Consider the following 16,618-nt stretch of genomic DNA (forward strand, 5'->3'; position numbering starts at 1 on the left):
TCTGCCTATATGCAAAAGAAAGTAAGGCAAAAATCCCAGTCAGCACTGAGCAGTGTTAAGAGCACTGGACTGACTACACATCCTTGTACATAACTCACAGCAATTGTGATACTGTATAACCATTAGTTGTGTATATGTCAATCTCTTGTGACACAGTTTGTGAGGATCTCCAAATCAGGGACCCTGTCTTACCATGGTATCCCTTCATTCTGACGTATCTGCCACATGATGTGAAACCAACTGATAGTTCTTAAGAATGGGCTGAATTAAAGTCATGGTCCAGGTCTACCTGTTGGGAACTTAAGACCTTGAGACCCAACTTCTCCAGGTTTTTTTTTTCCTTACCTGTAAAATGAAAGGCTTGGATTAAAGTCAAAGCCAGGCATTTTACCCCCTGGTTTGTAGGGAAAGGAGCAGAGTTCAGTTTATTAATATAACCAGTATGAACCACAAATGATCTATTCCAATAACCAGTAGATATACATTTTCCAGTCTAAGGTAATTCACATGTATGTATGCTGCTAATGGAACCTGTTGCCAAGAAAATGTAAAAGGGTGGGAGGCCGAGACGGGCGGATCACGACGTCAGCAGATCGAGACCATCCTGGCTAACACGGTGAAATCCCGTCTCTACTAAAAAATACAAAAAACGAGCCGGGCGAGGTGGCGGGCGCCTGTAGTCCCAGCTACTTGGGAGGCTGAGGCAGGAGAATGGCTTAAACCCGGGAGGCGGAGCTTGCAGCGAGCTGAGATCCGGCCACTGCACTCCAGCCTGGGCGACAGAGCGAGACTCCGTCTCAAAAAAAAAAAAAGAAAGAAAAGAAAATGTAAAAGGGCTTGAAAACCCTCTTAAGCATCCTGCTTAATACAGAAGGAAGAGTCTCTGAACAAAATGGAAGAAAAAGAAAAAACATTCTGAGTTAAAAATAAATCAGAGTGAACATTAAAAGGTTAATGAACTCAAAAAGACAACTATGCCAATTTAAAAATGGGTAAAGGATTTGGTCAGACATTTCTCCAAGACAGATAAACAAATGGCCAACAAGCAAACAAAAAGATGTGCAACACCATTAGCTGTTAGGGAAATGAAAGTCAAGACCACAACAAGATACCACTTCCTACCCACTAGGACGTATATAAACAAAAAGACAGTAACAAGTTTTGGTAGGATCTAGAGAGATATGAATCCTTACATATTGTTAGTAAGAACATAAAACAGTATGGCCACTTTGGGAAAGTTTGGTAGTCCCTAAAAAACTTAAAGAATTACCTAGGCAAACTCAAGAGAAATGAAAACACATATCCACACAACTTGTACATAAATGTCCATAGCAGCACTATTCATAATAGTCAAAGAATAAAAGCAACCCCAAAGTCCTTCAACTGATGAATGGATAAATCAAATATGGTACATCTACACAATGGAATATTATTCAGCAATAAAAAGAAATAAAGTATTAACACATGTACAACAGGGATGAACCCTGAATATATGTTAAGAAACCAGTCACAAAAGACTATATATTATATGATTCCAATTATGTAAATTTTCCAGAATTGATAAATTTATAGACAAAACAATTTGTGGTTTCTAAGGGATCGGGTAGGGAATGGAGAATGACTGTTAATGAGTAGGGGGTTTCTTTTAGCACTGATGAAAGCATTCTAAAATTAGATTATGGTGATGGTTACAGTCCTGTGCATACACTAAAAACTACTGAATTATACCTTTTAATGAATGAATTGTATGGTACGTAAATTATCTCTCACTAAAGCTGTTTGATTTTAAAAAGGGGGGTTAATGAGAGGAACAATGTGATAATAACGATAACAAAGAATAGCTACAATTGATTATAGCATTCTGTGGAAACCAAACTAGATCTTTCCAAAGAAGGGTTAAAAGCACCTCAAAGCAGGCCACTAAGAACACAAAGAAACCAGCAAATGATAGTTTTTCTGTTCTGTCATCCAGGGTTGTTCCTGACTCACTCTTCTTAGAGACACAAACATATTACACAAACCTGATACAGTAATTTGGAATGTATGCCACTTTCCAAGATGGAAGACAGAATTTGCTGAGACTACAACTCACTGATCTTGAATGACTTCTGCTGATTCATGAAACTCTACGCTGTGTATGTGATTCTTAAAAGTTCAAGTACGAAACTGAAGGGACAAGTAAGATGAATAGTATGTGCAGATGACTTTCAAAAATGGAATTTGCTCCTTTCTGTAGGAGATAGCTAATTTTTTTTTTAAATGGAATTGGTGTCCTGTACCATGACTTACTAAAGAAAGCATGATGAACTCCTGGCAAGGGACAGAGTATACTATACTAGTAAGATCAGAGGCTGGGCGCAGTGGCTCACGCCTGTAATCCCAGCACTTTGGGAGGCCAAGGTGGGTGGATCACTTGAGGTCAGGAGTTCAAGACCAGCCTGGCCAACACAGTGAGACCCCGTCTCTACTAAAAATACAAAAAATTAGCTGGGCATGGTGGCATGCACCTGTAATCCCAGCTACTTGGGAGGCTGAGGTGGGAGAACTGCTTGAACCCAGGAGGCAGAGGTTGCAGTGAGCTGAGATAGCGCCACTGCACTCCAGCCCGGGCAACAGAGTGAGACTCCATCTCAAAAAAAATAAAAAATAAAAAATAAAAATCAGAAGAACAGGTGATCTTGGACTTGCCTACGTGATCCACAAAACTATCTTTCCTCAGCAGCTAAGTTCTAGACGGCATATTCGAACTGGGGACAACATAAAGCTGGGAGATGTTATGAATATTTTAGATAACAGAATCCAGATATAAAAAGATTCTAACAAGCCTCAATACAACTACAAAAGTAGGTAGAGATCTAGCAAACCACAGTCAGAATGAAAATCAGAAAACATTCCATTCAAATCCTTCATTTCACAAATGAAGCTGAGTCAAGAGGGATTTAAGAATATGCCCAAGTGCAGAAGGCTCATTAAAGATAACCTAAGGAGGAGAATACTGGAATCCTAACTCCCAGGCTTGTGCGCACCAGACCCAATGCCACCTGCTACTACTTGTATAGATTACCATATGAAAAAAGAAAAAGAAGCCTTGATCCCTACCTCACAACACACAAATTCCTGGGGACTTTGACCTAAATCTGAAAGGCAAAATACTAAAGCTTCCAGAAGATAACATAAGAAAATAGCTTCATCGCCCTGGAGTAGCAAAAACTTCTTAAACACAAAAAAACACTACCCATAAAGGAAAAGATGGATACATTGGAATTGATTAAAATTTAGAATTCCAGTTCATCAAAAACACATTACGAGTGAAATGACAAGCCGTAAGACAGGAAGATATTTTTATAGTTCACATATTCAACAAAGGACTCAAATCCAGATACCTTATAAACTCCACATTTCAATAAGAAAAAAGACAATCCAATCTGTTTAAAATGGACAAAAGACTTGAAGAGGAACTTTATAACAGAGGGTATCCAAATGGCCAACAAGCATATAAAGAAGTACTCAAATTATCAGTCATTAGAGAAATGCCCATGAAAACCACACTGAGTTCTATGCAGCCACTAGTGATTAATTTTTTGTAGTATTTAACTGACAATATCAAGGGAAGCAAGGCTGCAGAGTAACTGGAACTTTCATATGTTGGTAAAAGTATAAATAGGTACAACAAGGATGAAAAACAGTTTGGCAGTGTCTATTAAAATCAGACACGTGGCCGGGTGCAGTGGTTTACGCCTGTAACCCCAGCACTTAGGGAGGCCAAAGTAAGTGGATCACTTGAGGTCAGGAGTTGGAGACCAGTCTGGGCAACATGGAGAAACCCCATCTCTACTAAAAGTACAAAAATGAGCCAGGCCTGGTGGCAGGCACCTGTAATCCCAGCTATTCGTGAGACTGAGGCAGGAGAACCACTGGAACCTGGGAGGCAGAGGCTGCAGTGAGCTAAGATCACACCACTGCACTCCAGCCTGGGTGACAACGTGAGACTTCGTTTCAGAAAAAGAAAAAGAAATAAAGCTAGATGTATATACATTTTGACCAGGAATTCTACTCCTACATATATACCCAACCAAAATGAATATATAAGTATGCCAAAGGATACATCAATATACATATGTATATGATTATAGCAACATTGTTCATAATTGCCTCAAAACAGAAACTATTCAAATACCTAAAATAGAATGAATAAATGAATTTTGCTATGTAATTTGTGGTAGTTTTAAAAAATGACCACAAATTCTTTGACACACCTCTCATAAAGATATGAGGTCTATGTCCCCTCCCCTTCAATCCAGGCAGGCTGTGTCTTTGTCAAGCAAAAGAATATGGTGGAGGTGAGATTATATGACTTCTGAAGATAAGCTACTCTCAGGAAGCTTCCTCTGGACACGCAGCCAACATGCTGTGAAAATCCAAAACCTCCTGACCCCACATGTAGGTTTGGTCAATAGTATCAGATGATCCTAGCCTTCTAGACTTTCCAATCAAGGTACCATACACGTGAGTGGAGAAGCCTCTAAATGATTCTAGACTCCAACCATTGTAGGGCAGTGATAAGCCATAACCACCAAATTCCCAATCCACAGAATCCATGAGCATAATAAAATGGCTGTTATTTTATACCACTAAGTTTGGAGTGGTGTGTTATGTAATAACCAATAATCAAAACTAGTGTATTATGTAGGGATAGATAACCACAACTATAGAGCTATTTTTAAATATAACAAACTACATGCAACAACATGAATGAATCTCAGATACAACATTGAGTAAAAGAAGTCAGGCAAAAAAAAAAAAAAAAGTACAGAGGGCATTATTCCATTTACATATGAGTTCAAAACCAGGTAAAACTATAGTTATGTAAGTCAGAATCATGGTTACCTTGGGTGGGAGTAACTACTGTCTGCAAGATATCCCCACATAATCTGGGCTTCTGGGGTGCTAGAAAATGAATACCTTGATCTGGGTAGTGGTGATTACAGGGTGTTCACTTTGTAAAACTTTAAAAATCATTGAGCTTGATGCTTGTGCACCTTTTTGTTACACTTCAAAACAATTTTTTTAATCAGTGGAACTTAGTAACCCAAAGAGGCAAGGGTATGAGGGAGAAATAAAGGATGACTTCCAAGTCTCGAGGAATGACTGACCAGGCAGTTACACAAACTGAACAATTAAACAAAAACGGGGCAGAAAGCAGGGACCATGTCTTATTCATTTTTTATTCAAGTATCTACCACAGTACCTAACACACAGTCACTCCAGCATTACAAGACACTCCTATTATTTTCATCCTAACTTTTTGACCACCACTTCTTGGTCTCCTTTCTTACTTCCTTTCTGCCCAGCTGCCTCTTAATATTGGTATTACCCAGGCTTCCATACTCAATCTTTTTAATCTCACACACACACACAGAGAGAGAGAGAGAGAGAGAGAGAGATGGATGGAGGGGGAGAGAGACAGCGGGAGGGAGGGAAGGGGGAAGGAGGGGGAGGGGGAGAGAGAGAGAGAGAGAGAGACAGAATGACTTCTTTCTCTTGTATTTCCAGTCTTAGTGTATAGCATCATCACATACATGTTCTTTTAGGCTAGAAGCTTCCAATTAAACCAATAATTAGGATTGCAAAATATCTTTAAAAGTTGCAGTTAGCTAAATTCAATAAAAAGAAAATTAACAAGACAAACATAAGCTCCCATGGTTGGACCCCAAAACTAATGCATACAAACAGGATGAAAAGACATAGCTTAGATAGATGCAGGGATTTTATTCAGCTTTATGTTCAATGTATGATGTGGTCACAAAATGATATAGCCAATATTAATAAAAATATAGTATGTAGAAGAAGGAAGGTGATATCTTCCCTTAACTCACAGAAGAAAAGTGTTGTATCTAGAACAAGAGATACAACTCTGTTTCTCACGTATCAAGCCATGTCTGGAGCACAGAATTCAATTCAAAGCACTACAGTTTAAAATGAAATTTCTTTAAAAAGAGGAAAGCCACCAATGTGGTAAACTGACATGAAACCATGCCATGTAAGGAACAGCTAATGAACTGGAGATGTTTCAAACCAAAAAGACTGAGAATACTTGATGACTATTTTCACATATTTGAAAGGATGTTACGTGGAAGAGGGATTCAGCCTGTTCTACATTTCTCCAAAAGGCAGAAGTGAGTAGAAGAAACAAGTAGACTTCCACTCAGTGTAAGAAAGAACCTTCTAACGGTCAAAACTTTAATAAAAATAGGATATGCTGTCTCTAGAGCAATGGTTCTCAACCAGAGATGATTTTGTCTCTGTAGCCAGAGATGCTACTAAACATCCCACAGTGCAGAGAACAAACAATGACCCATGTAAAATGTCAATAATCCCATGGTTGAGAAATTCTGCCCTAGAGGTAGTGAGTTCTCTGTCATTGGAGGCATTTCATTATAGACCAGACCATGTGATGATGTCACAAGAATGGTGGGCCAGGAATGGTGGCTTGTCATTCCAGCTACTCAGGAGAAGGATCATTTGCGCCCAGGAAATCAAGGTGGCAGTGAGCTATGATCACACCACTGCACTCCAGCCTGGTTGACAGAGCGAGAAGGAAGGAAGGAAGGACGGAAGGAAGGAAGGAAGGAAGGGAGGGAGGGAGGGAGGGAGGGAAGGAAGGAGAATGATGGGAAGTGAGAGTGAATTGAAAAAAGTTTTCTGTTTCAGATACCTCTCCAGAGAAAAATATCTTCAGGTATACCAAAGTGAAAATGATGATGACGACAAACATTTACTGAACACTTACTGTGGGCCAGACATTACACCAAATGACTCATGTATACATTTTGCAGTTAATTCTCTCAACAACTCTAAGATAGGTATTACTTTACCTTGATTTGATGCTAAATTGAATTGTTCTAATGTCACACAGCAGTCAATATTTGAACTAGATCTACCTGATCCAATTTTATATGTCACTGTCCAAAGCATAAACATCAAATGACTTTCAAAGCTTTCAAACTCTGGAAAAGAAATGAGGAAGCACATATTCCACAAGTATCAGGACAATGTCTGAACAGGTTTGTACTCACTGTAAACCTAGCTGGCTAGGAAAAAGAGGAAAGGATTATTTGAAGTAGTCCTGTGATGAAGAAGAGAACAATTATCCTGATTGTCCCCAATTGCCTGCTTCTGTAAGAGCCAAGAAGCTCTTATATACCCATGGAAGCTGGGATTAATGATGACATCCCTTTATCCATAGGCGTGAAAGCTCAGGATGGACAGACGTTTGAACATCCCCGACTGGGAATCCTGCCCTTAACAAATACACTAGATGCAGATACATGGTTTCTTGGCTGCCTATACTCACGCCCATCTGTCAGGATGGCAGTATGCCTGCTCACATGTTGGTCAAACTGTCACTAGGGCATAGGTGCCAAGCAATGATAGTTTTAAATGGGCAGCTTGCACAGCACTATAAGAGCTTGCTCTTCTGCAGAAAAAAAAAAAAAATCTCTGTGATAATACTGAAGGGCTGCAATCACAAGTGAAATATTCTTGGTCAATCTCAACATTTCAGTGGAAAAAAGATCTAGACAAGCAGAAAAGAATCAGACTAAGGAAGTTAAATCAAACAGAAAAGGTACTTTAAAAACATCTGAGTTGTTGCATGAAAGCTTTTAACACTGCCCTTCTTTCATTAACACGTGTCAACGGTAACCTCTTACACTGTAAAATCCTTGGCCCAACAAGTCAGCAATGATTTTTTTCTTAATGGGATGATACATTTTTCCATGTTCTAAATAGGAACAGAAATGCATTGATTTCTAGTAGTTCGACACTATACAGGTTCTATTTGTTGACTGATTATTTTTAAAATGACTTAAGTCCAATCTACAGCCATGATAATCTTTTAAATGCACAAAAGAAAGCAGAAACCAAATGAGATCCCCACAGATAAATGGTGGGGGAGGGGAAGGGTATAATTTGCCGGGAGAAAGAAACCAAGTGAAGTGGGCACTAACAAAATGGAAAGTGAGTACTTTCGCTCATGAATTTAACAGGACTCAAGGGCAAAAACACAGATCTGTTATCTTTTCACATCCCCCTGACTACAAGCAAAATGTTCCTATACTACATCTAGGTTTCTAGTGTATCCTTTGATATCTCACATGAAATACATAATGTCCTTACTGTCTGGAAATTCTTCCCTAAGACCAAAACCTTAAAGGTGCAATTTGAGCCATTTGTTCTTATGCAGTCCTCAGGATTTTGAAGAACAGCTGGTCATCATCATTTTCTGTATAGTTCTTCACATACAAGTATCAGGACATACTGATCTAAAAACCCCTGAGTCTCCTCTTTGCCATGATAAATAAATCTGATCCCATTAACTTTTCCTCATTGGACCGATTTATGAACTCTTTATGTTTTTATCATTTCAGTTGCTCAACTCTTGGACTCTTTTCAGGCCTGGTAAGAAATGTCACCCACATCAACAATAAGCCAATGGAAACTACTCTTTTTCCTACATGTATAACTTAATAACAGTAGCATAAATATGAAACAGTTTGGAAGTCCTGCAGACTTCTCAATATCCATCACTGAGGACAGTAGCAAACTTTGAAATCTACCACTGCCTTCTAGAAAATACTAGGAATTTATAACATTCTGAAATAACACCACTTTTTTAGCTTTCTGGCAGATATTTGTAATACAAAGTAGTAAGTCAAGGGTCATGATTATATCCCATTCTTCCTACCAACGTATCACTGCCAAAAATTGTCCTAAAACAACTTCTCTTTAATACCGTTTCTATCATACCATTTTCCTGCTTAAGAATATACAGCACCTTCCTAAGGGCCAATGAAACTGACTACAAATGCTTCAATCTAGCCAGAAGTTTATATACTCTTTCTTTTTCATGAACCAATGATTCTTCCTTTACTTCTCTACTTCCCTTCACTTGCATAACTCCCCAAAACGGCCAGTTCTTACTTATTTTCTCTAGAACAGATCTTTGCCCATGTTATTCTCTAAAATGTTTGCCCACTTTTTCCAGACTCCAGCCATGTTATACCTTCAATAAACCTGTATTTATTCATACTTAATTGCTCATTCACTTCTTCCAGTCTTTGTTTTGATATCTAATTTACAGTATATGGTCAAGTGATTTTTGATTTTTAAAACTTATTCAATGGAGAAAGGGTAGGCTTTTCAACAAATGGTTTTGGAACAACTGGACATCCATAGACAAAAGGAAAAGAAAAATGTACCAAGATCTAAATCTCACATCCTGTGCAAAAATGAAACCAAAAAGGATCTAAATGTAAGACATATACGGGTAAAACACTTAGAAGAAAAAATGAAAACATCCTCCTGACCTAGAGTTAGGCAGAGAGTTCTAAGAAAGGCACTAAAAACACGATCCATATATTGAGAAGTTGGACTTTATCAAAATTTAAAACTTTTTAGATGCTAAAGACACTAGAAGAGAATGAAAAGAGAAGCCAGAGACCGAGAGAATATATTTACAAATCATATATTTGGCAAAGGATTTGTATACACAACATGTAAAGAATGCTCTAAAATCAATAAGAAAACAAACCAATCACAAAACAGGTGAAAGGTTTGAACAGACAAATCACCAAAAAAAAAAAAAACATGAATGGTAAATAAGCACATGAAATCATCAGCCATTAGGATGAAAATTAAAGCCATGAGGAGATACTAGTACACACAAAAAAATATCACTGATACCAAATGGTAGTAAGGATGTGGAGAAACTCTCTCTCAAATACAGTAGCCCCCGCTTCATCTGTGAGGGATACATTCCAAAGCCCTCAGTGGATACCTTAAATGATGGAGAGTATGGAGAGTATCAAACCCTACATAAATATGCTTTTTCCTATATATACATTAGATATACATACGATAAAGCTTAATTTATAAATTAGAGGCAGTTAAGAGATTAACAACAATACTTAATTATAACAATAGGCCAGCAGCTGGGCACGGTGGCTCACTCCTGCAATCCTAGCACTTTGGGAGGCTGAGGCAGGCAGATCACCTGAGGTCAGGAGTTCGAGACTAGCATGGCCAACATGGTGAAACCCTGTCTCTCCTAAAAACACAAAAATTAGCCAGGTATGGCGGCAGGCGCCTGTGATCCCAGTTACTAGGAAGGCTGAGGCAAGAGAATCGCTTGAGCCTGGGAGGTGGAGGCTGCAGTGAGCTGAGATCACACCATTGCACTCCAGCCTGGGGGACAAGATCGAGACTTATCTCAAAAAAAAAAAAAAAATGCCAGCATCACTAGTCTTGCACTTCGGGTCATTACTAAGTAAAATAAGGGATTCTTGAACATAAGCACCAAGATACCAGACAGTCAATCTGATAACCAAGAGTGACTAACTAGCTGGTGGGTGGTGTATACAGTGTGGATACGGTGGACAAAGGGATGATTCACATCCCACCTGGGAAAGAATAAGAGGGCTCAAGATTTCATCATTATATGACCCAACAGTTGCACTTCTCGGCATTTATTCTAGAACAATTAAAACTTACAGTCACACACCAACCTGTACATTAATGTTCATAGCAGCTTTATCTGCAATCACCAAAAACCAGAAACAACCCACATGGCCTTCCATGGGTAAATGGTTAAACGTGATACAGTCAAAAAATGGACAAGCACTGTACAATTATCAAAAGCAGGAAAGTGACACTAATACAATATTCATCATTGAACTACTTACTGAAATGTCAGCTTTTACATTCTTTTGTGTGTCTAATTCTAGGACATTGTGTCATGTGTACAGATTCATGTAACCATCACCACAGACAAGACACTGAACTGTTGTATCATCTCAAAGAAAGTCAGCCCTAACCCCAGCAAAACCGGTCTGTTCTCCATTTCTATAATTCTGTCATTTTGAGTATGCTATATAAACGGAATCATACAACCTCTGACTGAGACTGGCTTTTTTCACTCAATACAATGCCCTTAAACTCCATCCAAGTTGTTGCATGTACCAAGTTTGTTTCTTTTTTTGATGGTGGTGTTCTACTGCAAGACTATCACATTTTACTTAACCATTCACCCATTGAAGGACATGTGAGTTGTTTCTGATTTTTAGCTACTATAAACAAGGCTGCTACGAGCATTCATGTACAGGTTTTTTTGTGAACGTAAGTTTTCATTTCTCTAGGATAAAGGCTCAGGAGTGCAACTGCTGGATTGTGTGTCAAGTGTATGTTTAACTTTTCGAGAAATTGCCAAACTAATTTCCAGCAATCATTTTAGATTCCTACCAGCAACATATGAAAGATAAATTTTACAATCAGTATTTCTAAAGTATTTTCTGCAAGTCTGAAAAAACAAGATTAAACTTCTTAAATGTTATAATCTGAACTTATTATTAAAAAATGAATCTTAGAACTTTTGTCCTGATTCCCAAATAACAGATTTGTTTTACTACCTCTAAGAAAAAAATGTATACAGCTGACCCTTGAACAACTTGAGTGTGAACTGTGCAGGTCCACTTATACACAGATTTTCTTCTGCCTCTGCCACTCCAAGACAGCAAAACCAACCTCTCCTCTTGTTCTTCCTCCTGAACCTACTCAGCACCAAGACAATGACGATGAAGACCTTTAAGATGGCCCACTTTCGCTTCATGAACAAGAAATATATTTTCTCTTTCTTAGGGTTTTCTTAATAACATTTTATTTTCTCTAGCTTATTGTACTGTAAGAATATAGCATATAGTACATATAACATACAAATATGCGTTAATTGTTTATGCTATTGGTAGAGCTTCTGGTCAAAAGGCTGAGTGGTTATGCTTTTGAGGAGTCAAAGCTTATACATGGATTTTCAACTGCGTGGGGGTCAGCACTCCCAACCCCTGAGTTGTTCCAGGGTACACTGTAATTACATATAATCTCTATGTTGATAGCTGTTGCCAAATTATATAGTAAACTGCAATAAAGTGTGAAAAAAGCAACTCTAAAGACTACAGTAGAAACGGTAAACGTTTCTTTCCCTATGTTTTCTAGACACAATCTATAAAGACTTAAGGTCTAACAGTTCTAACACTTAATACTGTGAAATGCAATCACAATGCATTAATACTTAGTGTCATCAAATGATGACTTTTCTTTAGCTGTTACTTGATAAACAGAGTTTAAGAAAAGCAATTAACCTGAAATAAAGCTATGGTTATCTTACCTATGTCTAAAGTCATGGTTTAATTTTAGATATAAATGACAATTAGATAAGGCAATCTCTTTTGGATTCTTAAAGCAAGTATCTAAGTCTAGAGCAGACATATCTGCCAACATACAAACACCCAGACAGACAGTCCTCAAAAAGAAAAGAAAATACACAGAAAGAAATTATAAGGTCCTCGAAACAGTAGAATGGGGCTGCTGGTGTTCCTAATGACTTTCAGTTCTCATGTTTAGTCCCCTAGAGGACCAACTATATTGTTCCTGATACTGAGCTCCACAAGACACGTGTCCTTCCATTATCAGTATAATATTTGCTTTAAAAGTGTATGACAGAACATTCCCAAATCTCAAATTACCTTGCAATTTAATTATTACTTCATCTAGTGTATCTTCCCATTTAATGAATAAGACTTACCAATAAACATTTTAGTATACACGTTTAATATTCATCTTCAATATTTGTCAGTGTGAACAATATCTACCTTAATTTTCAAATCCTAGAGCACTGGTTCCCATCCTATGGGCAAGAGACCCATAGAGAGATAGGAGTAACTGCAAAGAATCATCAAAATCCATGTACTTACCTAAAGACTAAATAAATATGATTCACAAACATATATTTTTCCAAGCTGACAAAGATGCTGTGGCTAATAAAATTCTTAATAAATTTCCTGAAGAATGTTGGTAAAAGTAGAGCAGTTTCTTCTCATTAGTATTTATTGATGAATACTAAAAATGTAACTCCTAATATGGGAGAAGGGCCATCGCTCATACCTCTCTAGATTTTCTAGAGAGCTTTTCTTTTTCAAAGTGTTGCCCATATGTCACTCAGAACAAGAGTAGTAGGATGTGCTTGAATTTGAGTGCAAAGATTTAAGACAACATTGGGAGAGATGGAGCAGGAGTAATTGGGAAAGTGCATGAAATTACTTCAAAATAGCAACTTTGGAATGCTGGGTGCTTAAATATCATTCAAGCACCAAAGGGAAAAAAATTGAAAGGACACAGCCCTCTGCATCTTTATAATGGCAATGAGAAATAGATTCACAGGAATTTTGATCAAAGGAGCCAAACTTATCCTAGGGTAAAATTACATCTTGGTTACAACACCTACCTAAATGTTTTATTAGGGTTCTATCACCCTTTTAAATTAATCTTGCACCTTTATTAAACATTTTCTACATTTTAACATTAATAGTACAGTTTTTCAAATGTGCCCTACACATTCATTGGATTATTCTGTGCTGGATGCTAGATAACGTTTAAAAAAAAAACAAAACAGACGCACATTAATTTAAAATAAAGAAAACTTGCTTCAGCAAAACACTACAATAGCAAGAATAGACTTTGCACCTAGCACAATTCCTTGCAAATAGGGGGCATGTGATCTCTGGTGAATAAATGAGTCCATTTCTTCTCCGAAAAATAACCCTGGCAAGCATGTAAAATATCCAACCAGTCTGAAAAATATTCTCCAGTCCTATTCAGTTACCAATCCATTCTCAGAACCCATCAAGAGCAATTTTCATGAAAGCCTCACTCACACGCACAAAGAGGCAGCATTTAATTCCCATTAGGCTCACTGCCTGATCTATGGAGATATAAGCATTTGCACATTTGCATAAATTCAGGAGACATCCTTCATTTGATATAAGGTAAATCTTAAAGCTTCGCTTCATTTCCAAATAAGTTTTATTTTCCAAATCAAAAATATTTTTAAAGTTTTATTTTTCAAATCACAATCCTAATCATAGTACATTATATCTTATTAGGGATGCTTTTAAGAAAAAAACTATAGCTGTCAAAATTAAAATCTTGTTTTTTTCATCTCTAGACATCTGGGACATTTCACTTATATATTTATTATTATTTCACATTAGTTCTCAAGGTTAAAAAAAAAAGCTGGCCTATTTCCTTTAAGAAATTTAATTTTAGGGTCTGTCAACATTTTGAATGCATTACTGTTATTTTTAAAATATACACTTGCATACTGGAATAAAACTTAGCATAAGCTTTCCATATAACCATTTCCTGGGCACTTACTAACTTACTATATGCCAGGCTCTATGCTTAACACATTACTCCATTATCTCATTTGTTTAACAAATATCCTCTCATAATTTTTGCAGCACTGAGCATAACAAGAAGCCACTGCACTATAAAGCTGGTATTTGTACTACATACCAGAACTAAGTTGACAGTAACGCCTAACACAAGTTTATTGTTATTAAATTCAAGTTGTGTTACTGTATTAACACAGAATCTGATCAGCAATGTTGAGATGTAGAGAATACCATCTGTGGTAGCATCAACAGAGAAAGCTATTATTAAGTGACTAAGTTACATTCCCTTCTATAGGTAACAGATGAACATAATAATATCCACCCAGAAATTTAATTCCAATCACTACATGCCATTTTGAAGAACATAAACGTAACCTACATAAAATGACTATATAAAGAACCCTTGCTTCCTTCTGAAAACTCTTCAAAATTCTAGATTAAATTCTCCCCCAAAGTATCATGCTCAGCATGTCATAAAGAAAGGTTCCTTTATTGCGAACTCTTGAAAACAAATGCTGCCCTACATTTTTTTTACTCTTTTGAATTTCAGATTCAACAGATGGGCAATTCCAGTGTAAAAAAAAAAAAAAGAAAGAAAAGAAAAGAAAAACACACACACAATAATTAATGAGGTTCTTCAACACTTCCCTAAAACATCCTCCCAATAGCAAAACTGGTGTTTCCAAGTTGTTCCAAGAAAGGGACACAGGAGAGGGAAGGCAAGAGCCTATACAAAGGAAAACAAAAACGGGTGACTTGAAAGAAAGGACATCAGAAAAATGGGTGGCCTTAACAGGAACCTACAGTGTCTGACTCTGCTGCTGTCTGTCGAATTTTAATTCAATCACCTAAGAGTTTCGACACGAGAACCAAAATACGATTTCAGTGGTAGGAAAAACTATGCGTTGCCCTTGAATGGAGCTGCATCAGTAAAGGATGTCACCCTGCCAGGTAGGGGCAGAACAGAGGAGGAACTGTCGAACAGGATACGAAACTCCTTTGCAAAACCCACAAGCGGCTCTAACTGCCTTGCACCAGACAGACCCTCAAGTACAAGACCACGGGGCCTCCCCGCGACGTGACAGGGAAATAACGGGCGGCCTCGCGGTCCCCAGGCCTGGCTGCTATCCTCAGGGGTCAGCCTCCCTCTTCCCTCTCAGATCTCAAGTCAAAGGTCACATCCTCTGAGATGCCCTCCCGGATCACCTAACCTAAAGAGCCTCGCGCCCATTCCTCTAGCCCGCAATTGCCTGTCCCGTTTCTAAGAAAGCATGTCCGTATCCGCAAAGCATCGCAGCTACGTGTGTTGTTTCCCTTCTAGACAGAGAGCTCCGCGGGGCAGGGGCCTCGCCTGCGGTGTTCACCCGGAGCCCCGCCTGACAGACCCGGCTTCCCGGCGAGGCCCGAGGCGGCGTTTGCGAGCTCGGCCGCGACACCACGCGCGTCCAGAACGTGGAGCTCAGATGGGGGCCGGCCTGGCCAGCCAGGCATCCCCGGGACCGCCGGCGGGGCCCGAGCGAGACAAGCAAAGAGTGAACGCCCGCGCAGGCGGAAGCCACTCGGCGGAGCGCGGTCCGGCGGGGCGGCCGGGGCTGACGGCGCCTCCCGCACCCCGGCGGACCCACAGACTGCCAGGAAGGCCCAGTGCCGGCCCAGCCCCCGGCCGCCCTCCTCCGCGCCCCCAGCTCGGCGCGCGAGTCCTCGAGCAGTGTCGCCTGCGGCCTCCCTACCCTAAGCCGCAGATCCGTCACCTTCTGCCCAGTACGAACTTCCCGCCGCTTTCGCCGACTCGCAACCCAGCAGCGGCACCGGCCCCTTCGCACCCTGCAGTATGGAGCCTTCCCATTGGCTCGGAGGCGACGGGGAGGGGCGGGACGAGCGGGAATGCGGCGGGGCGGGACGGAGGCTACGCTAGCCCCGCGCCTCCCCGGGAATGCCGGGAGCTGTGGTCCAGCGCTCCCAAGGCATCCTGGGAGTTGGAGTCTCTTCGCTGCAAAGGGAGATCCCCGTCCTTCTGCTCCCTAGCCTTCTAGGAAATACGGTTTACAGCCTTGTTCTTAGTAGCTTGATTTATTGTGTTGGCAGAGAGTTGGATGCAAAATAAGTTTCCTGTTTCTGTTAGGATTAAATGAAATAATCTATAGACAGTACTTTAAACTTAGTTGGTGCTCAATAAATAGCAGATAGTATTAGTATTATTCTGCCCAATCATTGACATGTGTCTAAATCCTACTGTTTTTCGAAGCCTATTGCAAAGCCTATCTCAATGTCTACCTAACCATCTGCAGTGTTTCATCTGTAATCAACATATGCCACAGTTTGCGTTGTGCTTATTA

The 16,618-nt window shown here is 39.4% G+C and overlaps 1 protein-coding gene across 3 annotated transcripts in view; it reads right to left on the minus strand.

The window, feature by feature from the left end:
- Positions 1 to 16,156, minus strand: part of VRK1 (VRK serine/threonine kinase 1) — an 85,495-nt gene extending 69,339 nt beyond the window's left edge. For 2 of the 3 annotated variants that reach the window (XM_023205592.1, XM_023205590.2), the window contains exon 1: positions 16,013 to 16,156. The gene's annotated coding sequence lies outside the window, so the exon portion shown is untranslated. The remainder of the gene's footprint in view (positions 1 to 16,012) is intronic. The other variant, XM_023205591.1, reaches the window with a different exon arrangement.
- Positions 16,157 to 16,618: the final 462 nt, after the last annotated feature.

This window comes from Piliocolobus tephrosceles, chromosome 6 (assembly GCF_002776525.5).
Source record: "Piliocolobus tephrosceles isolate RC106 chromosome 6, ASM277652v3, whole genome shotgun sequence".
Classification (NCBI taxonomy): domain Eukaryota; kingdom Metazoa; phylum Chordata; class Mammalia; order Primates; family Cercopithecidae; genus Piliocolobus; species Piliocolobus tephrosceles.